Here is a 10567-nt window from a genome sequence, read left to right on the forward strand (position 1 = left end):
TCCAGGCTGCCTTAACTCTACCTCCCGCCGGGCCTGCAACAGTTTCCTTCAAAAAGCAGCCTGTGCCCTCCAACTGAGATGTTCCCATCTGTCCCCAGATTTGCAGAGGAAATAGACATTAAATACATAATTACAAATGTGAGTAAATAGATACCGTATTTCCCCATGTATAAGACACACCCTTTTTCGAAAAATTTGGGGTCTAAAAACTGGCTGCATCTTATACAGTGGTTGTAGATTTCAAATGTCATAGATGGAACTGAGGACGAGGCAATATATGAAGACAGTGATTTGTCATCAGACACAGATGAGGACAAGCTAATGGTTGGGAGTTTTGACAGTGATGAGGAGCTGTATGAATTTTATGATGAATAAAACTTGAGTTCAATAACTTTATGTAATACATTTGTTTTCAAATTTCGGGCCCCAAAATTAAGGTGTGTCTTATACAGGGGAGCATCTTATACATGGGGAAATGTGATACGTTATATGTGAGCTCCTCCTTATGAGACCATGTGTCAGCTCCTTATTTACTCTGTACCTCAGTTGACTCATCTGTGAAATAAGGACGTTACTAATACTTACCCCACAGGATTGTGTGAGTATTAAGGTTTCATTAAAATGTGAAGTGTGGGTTGTAATGGCACAGACCTCATGTCATTCTTGAACACATGTAGGTGCTACAGAAATCAGATGGACCTAGGATGTGTCTTAGATTATTGGCTTGGGTGGGCAGGTGGGTGGGTGGTAAAAGGAATAACTTAAGGAAGGAAAGAATAGGAACATTTAGAGATGATGAGTTTGAGGTTCAGCATAGATACATGTGTGTGTCCTTATTAGTGTGTATCTATGGGCACAGAGGTTCACACACGCATGCTCACCAGTGTCACATATTGTGACAAACCGTTTGCATATATCACCGTATTTACAGAAGAGGTAGCACATACTGAAATGGTAATTACCATAAATAATATATTTTACAGATGAAGTTAAGACTTTGCTCAAGCAGTGCAGTATCAACCCCAAAAAGGTGTTATAATGATTGAATAAAAGAGTACATGTAAAATATTTGCACAGTGGCCCAGCACACAGGAAGAACTAAGGAAGTGCTCATTATTAACACAGGCAGTGTGGTTGTGTTGTTGCTAATATGCTTTGCCTAACATTAGACAATGAACGATTGGGTAGCAGGGCTGAGATTCAAATCCCAGAGGGCCCAACTGCAAAGCAAAAGCTCCCAGTCACTGTTGGTGTGTAAATCTGTGGTCCCTCCAATGTAGACAGCTTGGAGCTGGGTAGCATGAAGGATCCACACAGATGAACCATACAAAGACCTCCCACTCTCATATTTATAGCAGGAAAACCTGGCGAAAAGAAAAGAAGACCATGGTCAATCTGGGGTGAAGATAGTCTTGACTAGAACAATGAATCAGTAACTAGGTTTTGAAAGTCAGTTGGGTGAGGTGAGTTGGGAGAGTGCCCCAGGCAGGGAGAATCTGCAGGAACAGTGCGCTGGAGGTGTGGACAACAGAAGGAAACAGACGATACACTGAGGCCTTGCTAGAAAGTGTCAGATCCCTAAACACAGGTCTGCAAACCCAGCTGGATGCTAAACCTAACCACTTCAACTCTCCAATGCCCTGTGATTAAGCCCAAGCACTGCCTCTAGGTTTGATTTGGAATGAAACTTCAGTTGTCCAAAGGAAAGCAGCCAGAGCTGTGTTTGCTTGGTGCTGCTTGCAGGAGTTACACTCGTAAGAAATCGTGGGAGGTGCACGTGGAACTCCCCACCCACTGGGGTTGATAATCCAAGATAATTGTACACATTTCCAAAGCCTCCTGTGTGAGAAGAAAAAAAATAAAAATGTTCTCTCAACATTTTTGAAGTTCATAAATGTGGCAAATGTTCAATAGCTATATTTATCTCCCGTTGCATATTCCCTGGCTGTTGGAATATATTAGAAACTGACAATTTCGTGCACTTGACAGGAAAGGCATGCTTTCCTGCGCCTTTCCTTCCACCTTTCTAGGTGACCATCCATGCCCACCACTACCTCAAAGGTCCAGCTCAGTATTTACCTTTTCCCAAAGTTGATCCTGGTTATACGACCTCTCATCAGACTCTTCCTTCCTTTGTTTAGCATTTTGCTGTTAGAGTGAGTGAGGTCCTGGGGGGCAAGCAAGGGGATGGAAGAACTGGAAGAAAAGATGCCCAGTGCCCAGCATCCACAATTGAGAAACTCAGCAGTGAACAGTCAGAACCTGCTGCTCCTCTATTTGTTCCCCTTGCACCGTAGACATTGTTCCAGGTCTTGCTCCTCAAAGTAGGGTCCTTGGACCAGAATCATCATGAACACTTGGGTGCTGGTAAGAAATGCAGACTAAAGGCACATTCCCAGACCGACTGAATCAAAACCTTCGCTTTTACAAGATACCCAGGTGAGTCTCATGCACATTAAAATTCTGTGCTAATATAGAATTACCACATTCCGTTTGTTTCCTTGCCTATCTCTCCCTACACTCTCCAGGGAGGAACTGCATGGTATGGACTCCTAGCCCAGCACCTAGTCCTGTGTGCAGTAAGCAGAAATAGAACAGCTACCACATATCCTGTGCTTATTACTTGCCAATTGCTGATATATGCTTTCAACCATTTAATCTTTACAACAACCCTGTGAGATGGTCCCGTTATTTCCAATTTGCAGAAAAAGAATTTGGGGCTCAGGGACCCTAAGGAACTCCCCTAAAGTCACAGAAATGGAAAAACAACAGAATTGGAATTCCGACGGAGTCCTATGAGATGACACAAGAAGTGCTCTTAACCACTGTTTTCTACTGCCTTCCCTAGATATTTAACAGATATTTATGGAATTAACTAGAATTTACTGTGGGCAATAACGGCTGAGTCTCTGCTTCTTTCTGTCATGAAGCGAAAGGACTTAGGGCTGCGGTTTTCATTTGCCATGCAGTTTCCAAAGTGCAGAAGCATCGTGTCTGCGTTCACGGAAATGGCCTGTAACATTACTAAGAATTCTGCATCCCCATCTCCTCTTGGAAGATCTGCAAGTGTTAGTAAGCCCTGCAGACAAGCCATCCGTCAGACAGAAGGCAGCCCAGAGCCCTTAAATAAAACATTCTCGCAGTCTTCCGCGGAGAGCATGGAGACAAATACCGCGGATGTGAAAGGTGTCGCTGGGATTACCAATGACGTGCTAATGGCTGCTCAGGCAATCTCCGTGCCTCCTGCGCTCTGAGTCACCCGTTCCCTTTGGAGCCTGCGCTCACGTCATTAAGGGACCGAGAGCTATTCACAGATCACTGACTAAAGGCAAGCTTGAGCCGGGCTTGCACCCCCCTGCCCCTCTCCACAGGACTAAGGTCATGGACAGAAGGCCCTGGAGCTTTTTATCACAATGAAGAGAAGGAAAGACAAAGGTTTCTCCCTCCCTCCCATCCATTTCTGTACCTGTACTTTTGCAAATGTGAACTTTCCTCTTGTTCCAGAATGTGTTGGAAACTCTTTGTAAGGAACAAGCAGAATCTTGAAGAGGACGATATCCTTTTGACAGTGTTTTATTCTAAAAAAAAAAGTCTGATGTTATTTTAATGCCACAGACATTTCATTACTAATCAACCCTGGAGATTTCAATTTCTAGAGTACATAGACACATGTCCTTTTTTAGATTCTTTGTGTGACTGCTTGGTTGAATTTATTGTAATTTCACTTGTTTGTTTGTTCTTGCCAAAATGGGAGCATCTAAAAGACTAGGAAGTATAACTGTACTATTTCCAGACACCACATTTTCCGCTACCGTGACTAAATCCTTTGAAGCAAAACATCACTTGCTTTTCCCACCGGGCACTTCTCCCTGAAATAAAGTCACAGGTCTGCTTTGGTCATTCTGTCAATATCTGTGACACTTAAGATATTTCCAAGTCAACTTTCAGGGAGTCAGAAAAATCTAAAACGTGCTATATTTACCTGCAATTTGGGAATGATTTGGGAATGAAGATTGAATTTGAAAAAAACAGGATGAGGCAATTTGAGGTGAGGGGAAAAGGTAACAACTACAGAATTATTTTTTCCTGAATAAACCAGGATCTCTTTGACGGCCCCTTTTATCATTTCTCAAAAATAATCCAGTGATTTATACAAGTTTGAATTCTTCAACATTAATCACAGGTTTTAATCAAGAAGATAATTTTCCTGATTGGCAGGGAATAAAGCTATTCTAAAGCAAACTGGTTAGGAGACATTTTAGTTCAATTTGCTTTCTGCTAATATCAAAACATGTAAAATGAAGCATTTGGTTAGTGAAGAAAGTATCACACTGAAATTGTTAAGAATAGTTATCAAAATGATAAGAAAAGGGAACGATTTTTTTCCAGACTTCTTGAGCTCTGATATATCCAGCTTAAGAGTAGAGTTCTCAGCATCAATTGCAATTATTCAGTCAAAATATGACCACGGAGCAAAAAAAAAAAAAAAGCAACATGTTTCCCATTTCTATTAAAATAAGATTCAGGTTTAACATAGACATGTTTCCCCACCACCACCCCCAAATGTGGTCCACAGAATATCATCTTCTTTGGGAGACGTGATTTGGAGAAAGAAACTATTTTATTTGAACAAATAAAATTTTAATTTATAAAAAAATGTTTACAATGGCATAATGGTATCAACTCTGCTTGTGATCATGGGAACAGGATCGGTTTATTTAAGGAATTTGGGGAAGGGGTATCTAGTGTGCTAATGAGCCATTGGGCATTTCTTATTGATTATATGCATCTCAATTTTTGGTTCTTGGGTTTATTCAAAAAACACAAATACATATACACCCAAATTGCAAGTTTTGATTGTTTTAGAGTTATGTATATTATAGAGAGTCACCAGAATTTATGTTCCATTTTGTTTCCCCCAGTGATTGATGGGTCCTGAGAATAAAGTCATGTTAATATATAACTTCAGACTGTTCTGGAGTCAACTTGAGGATGATGTCCAAGTGGTTGGAGTGGGGATGAGAGAGTAATTTTGCACATCTCATAGGATGACAGTGAACTAATTTGAAGAGGCTCTTTGGAAAACCACTAGGATGATGGGAAATTGGAGTATCAACAAAGTTATCTTGACATGTGACACCAAGACACTGCACTAGAAACCCAGGGTACTTGTTCTCTCTGAAGATCTGAGAAAGAAATCACCACTGGGCACTTAAAATATGCCAAACACTGTTCTACACTCTTATCCCTATGAACTTATTCAATCCTCCCAATAACCCTGTTAGGAAGGAATTATTATTCCCATGTTGCTCATGAGTTTATAAAAGTAAAGTAATTCAGAAGTCATAGGTAGGGAGCATTTCAAAACCTACTTTGAGGAGTGTGTATATGTGTGGGTGTAAATGGTTAAGGGGAGGCTGTTTATAGAACTTTCTGGAAGCCCCTTACAAATATTTCTCTTGAAAAGAAACCATATTTATTGCAGTAGCTGCCTAGAGCATTTTTAAATTGCTTTTAAATATATTAGTTCAGGAGAGGAATTTTCTTGTTTCTTCACTAAAAAAAAAAAACAACGAAATTTGTCTTCAATGCATTTTACTACTTACCATATTTTCTACATATTTTATACTCATTCTTTTTAATAAGGAAGAGAAACACCTGTAGTTAGCCATAGCCCCAATAAGCAAATATTAAATGAAGAAGCCAGAAAGAATTGAGACTTTGGAATAGGCAGATCTAGGTTCTATGTAAATGCTGCCCTTTATATATTAGCACTCCTGCTGAAGGTTATTAGCCTCTCTGAGCATCAGTCTCCTCATCTATAATATAAAATGAGTGAAAAACATAATACTTATTCATGGAGTGATTGTAAAAATTAATGATAAAAAGATATACTTTAATAATGTGGCATAAAATTAAAAAAAATAACTTAAAACAACCCTGGCATTATATGATTTCACTTATATGTGGAGTCTAAAAAACAAAATAAACAAACAAACAAAACAGGAACAAACTCATAGATACAGAGGACATTTTGATGGTTGCAGGTGGGAGGGGGTTGGGGGAGTGGGTGAAAAAGGAGACAGGATACGAAGTACAAATTGGTAGTTACAAAAATAGTCACAGGAATGTAAACTACAGCATAAGGAATATAGTCAATAATATTGTAAAAACTATGCATGTGTCAGATGGATACTAGATTTATTGGGGTGATCACTTTGTAAGTTATATAAATGTCTAATCACTGTTGCACACCTGAAACTAACATAATCTTCTATGTCAAATGTAATAAAAAATAAAAAATATATATTTAAAAGAAAAGCTTTATAGCTAGTGAGTTTGAGAATTCTGGCTTTGCCAGATTTTAGAAAAGTATGATGCATTTATGGTACCATGCCCTGTGTATAGCCCCAAGGGGCCTGGTGCACACACACCCTATAACCAAACACATTAATATTTCTGCAGTAAGACATATGAATGTTTACACTATGATGAATAAATAAAGATTTTCTACCATGTTCCAGGCCTTGTGCTAGAGATTCTAAGACAAACACATCCCCGACCTCAGTGAGCTAATATTCTAGAAAGACTCCATCTAAATTAGGGTTTCTCAATGGCCACGTGATTCTTTGTTGTAGGGACTATCCTATGCACCATAAAAGCATCCCTAGCCTGTACCACTAGTGCCAGTGGTACCTCCCTTTCCAGTTTTGACAACCAAAAGCATCTCCAGACATTGGCAAATGTCCCCAATGAGAGGGTTAGGGATAAAATTGCACCTGGCTGAGGACCGCTGGTCTACATCGACATACTGCTAATTAACTGCTGTCACTTGAAACTCCCAGTACTACTCTTAGTCCAGGTCACACAAATTTTCTGGTTAAAGAGAAATAAATTCTAGGCTATTTTTGGTTTCTTGGAAAAGTTGATGACATAACATTTCAGTAGCGCTCAGATGAGATGAAATTTCTCACACACACGTAAGAAATTCAAACCTTTCTCAAGCAACTTGTTATTTACAGGGGAAAAAAAAGTACTGAGTTCAATTGCCTGGGAGACTTTGATATCTATCAGATCCAATAATGAACACAGTTTAGAGGGCATTGCTGCCTGCAATATGGCTTCTGTAGGAAGCATCATAGAAGAGCAAGTATCTTGTAATCACTCTATAATGGATACATACATAAAACTCTATCACAATCTATACATATCCTTCACCCAGGTTCCAGAAATTCCAAACAACTTAAAACATGGTATAAGTCACCTCAAACTAAAAACAAAACAAAACAAAACACCTTAGAAAAATTCCTGCATCATTTAGGATGATTTAGATATGAGGTATGGCAAGTAGGTTTTCTCTCAAGTGTCAACTCAGATCAATTGGTAGTGGCTGTCTGGAGTGCTGGGCTAGGACCACACCTGTCAGTGAAAAGGATGTTTGATTATTGGGATCTACTCTGTACACTGAATAAAAGAGTAAATTGTGTATAGCTGGTATTTGCCATCCTTGATTCAGATATCATTCTCAGTGGTGGTGTCCATTATTTAAATACACTGGCTGATTTCATAAATGAAGCCTATGAATGGACTTGCTATATCCAGTTCCATCTACATAGCTCTTCAATTTTATAGATGTTGTCTTTCTTGTTTTTACTGAACACTTTGTAGAACTGTGTTTTTCTTTCTAACATATTATATGAGGAACAAGTAAAACTAAAGCTCACATCTCAAAAAAATGATTAGGGGTAATATAGGCTTCTCTTAGAATTTATTGATTTTTCTTCGGCTTTTCATTTTAAAGACAGGTATAATCTAGGGGCATGGGTATATGCTATCTATATAATTTCTAGGTTCTTCAAGGATAACAGTGTTTTATTAAAGTCTGTATATCTTTTCCTCCATTTAAATACTTACATATTAATTTATTCATTTAGTAAATATTTATTTAAGGCAATCAATGTGCAAGTACAATGCCAGATGGTTGTATCAGACATGCACTCTGCCCACAGAGACCTTAAAATCTAGCAGAAAAGATAATAAATGCACACATGGCAAGGTTATAAAAGATAAAACGACAAATGCCACTGCAGAAATTTAAGAAAGGAAAAAGAAAGAAAAATTGCAGGAAGACCTGAGAGGTACAGATTTCTATCCAGGTGGGAGATCAGAGAAGAGGTTTCCTTTGAGTCTTGAAGTACTGGTAAGATTATATCAGCCAAATAGACAGAGAAGGGGAAAGTTAGGGGTATAGATGAAAGACAGCAAGCAGCTCTGTGTGATTGGAACATAACATTAAAAAGGAAGTAGCAGGACATAAATTCGGAAAGGGAGTAGACTCACACCTACTTTGGGTCTAAAATCAGAGTAGGTAGCCATGCTCTTTTAACAGATGAAATTCCAATCACCTTTAATGGAAGAGAGAATTGAGTTATAACCCCTGCGCTTTTTAAATTTATGTTTTATGAACATGATTCAGTTGTTAGAAGAGTGCACTGCTTGCCCACTTACTAGAGAAAGCCTGGCATCCTCTTCTATGCTTGTGATAGCTTTAGTTTTATAAATTGGGATTGGCCTTAAGAAATGTTCAGCTGGACAAAGCAACAATCAGTAGTTGGTATTGCAGTAGTGAAAGTGTAATACCAATGGCCCGATCGCATTACTGAAAGAATTAAATGGCTTAAAATAGTGAGGCAAGGCAGTATTTGACACATGGTAAGTGTTCAATACATACGAGCTATTATTATTATTACTATTATTCTTATTAGTTACTGATAAGATCTTGGTCTTGCTCACTCCCAACTTGTTCCCTCATTGAAACTATCTCCTCTCCCAGAAATGCCTTACATTTCTTCTCTATCAGTCCATCATTTTTTCATTCAAAGCCCAGTTTAGAACTCACTAACTCAGAAAAATTTCTGCCAGGAAAATATCATATATTAATTCCTTTGACAAATACATGTCTATTCCTGTTCCAGGTGCTGATTACTTCAAAAAAGTCAACAAAACAGATAAAGTGGTTGCTTTCATCGATTTTACATCCTGGTAGAAGACAATAGTCACTAGGTCAATAAACATATGAATAAACATTTGTACTACATGTCATTTGTCATGCAGTATAAATGCTTTTTTAAGCTAAGCAAAGTAAAGGAGCATTTGAGATCTTGCTTCCCTGCAACTATTGTCAGTTTTGGTTCAAATAAACATAAAAATTCTCTAAAAATATAAATTAAATTAAATTAAACAAAGTAAAAAGTACACAGAATTGTAGTGGGATGGGACTATTTTATCAAGGTTGTCAAGGAAGGCCTCTTGGTTATTTGACACTTGAACAGACAACCCAGTGAAGCGACTGGGGAAGGCAAGTGAAGAAAGGATGATGGAGTGTGTTTGAACTATTCAAGGGTCAGCAAGGTAGTCGATGTGATTGAAGTAATGAGAAAAAGAGGATGCAGATGAGGTCAGGGATACAGGCAGAGCCGGATGATGGGCCAAGGGAAGGTTGGAAGTTATTCTGGGTAACATGGAAAGCCATTGGGGTATTTTTAAGAGAGGAGGGATATGATCTGATTTAGGTTTTACATTTAAAACACAATCCCTCTGGATGCGGTATGGATAGTAGATAGTGGGAGGGTAAGAGAGTAAACATGGGAGACTACAATATCCAGGAGACAGATGGTTTCTGGATTGTTCCAGGGTGATGGCATTGGGAGGGATGACCAGATTCTGGATACATTTCAAAAACCCAGACAACATGATGAGTCATAGATAAACAGACGCAGATTAGAGATAGGGTGTGACAGAAAGGAAGAAACCAGAGATCACACCAAAGTTTGGGGCCTGAACAGCAGAAAGAATGGGGTAGCAATTTACTGAGATGGAGAAGAATGATATGGAGAAAATTTTAGAGGGTAAAAGTGTTCAGCTTTGGACACATGAAGATGTAAATGAGTATTAGAAGTGGAAGTGATGATGTTCAGTAGGCAAGTGGATAGAAATGACAGGAATTCAGGGGAGAAGTCGGAGCTGAAAATATAAACTAGGGAGTCATAATCCTAAAGGTAGTATTTATGGCCAAATGAGATCACCTTGACAGAACGTGGAACACGAAGATGTCAGAGGACCAGGTCCTGGGCATTCCAGGAGTTAGGGGCGCCGAGGGGCAAAGGAGAGTAAAGCAGATCCAAAACAGAATATGTTTCAAGGAAGAGACAACAATTAATTTTCTCAAAGGCTGATGATGACAGAAGAAATAAATAGTTCTAGTTCTGGGTGCCTCAAAATTTAAGTGTCATTTTTCTACATTATTTTTTCACCAGTTTATAGAGAATCTAATCAAAGGTTCACATCTGGCAGCCATTGGGGCTAGATTTTATCCACAAATATAGTTTGTTTGGCCAGCTCAGACTTTGTTTTAGAAATTGAATTTGAGAACCTTTACGATGGTCGTGTGCTCTGCAGTTAACCAAAGGCCTTGATGTTTTGTTTAAAACAAGGATATGTTCCTGGGTCTTGCAGAAATGTATGATAATGATACCACACACACACACACACACACACACACACACAC

This window comes from Hipposideros armiger, unplaced genomic scaffold, assembly GCF_001890085.2.
Source record: "Hipposideros armiger isolate ML-2016 unplaced genomic scaffold, ASM189008v1 scaffold_145, whole genome shotgun sequence".
Lineage (NCBI taxonomy): Eukaryota > Metazoa > Chordata > Mammalia > Chiroptera > Hipposideridae > Hipposideros > Hipposideros armiger.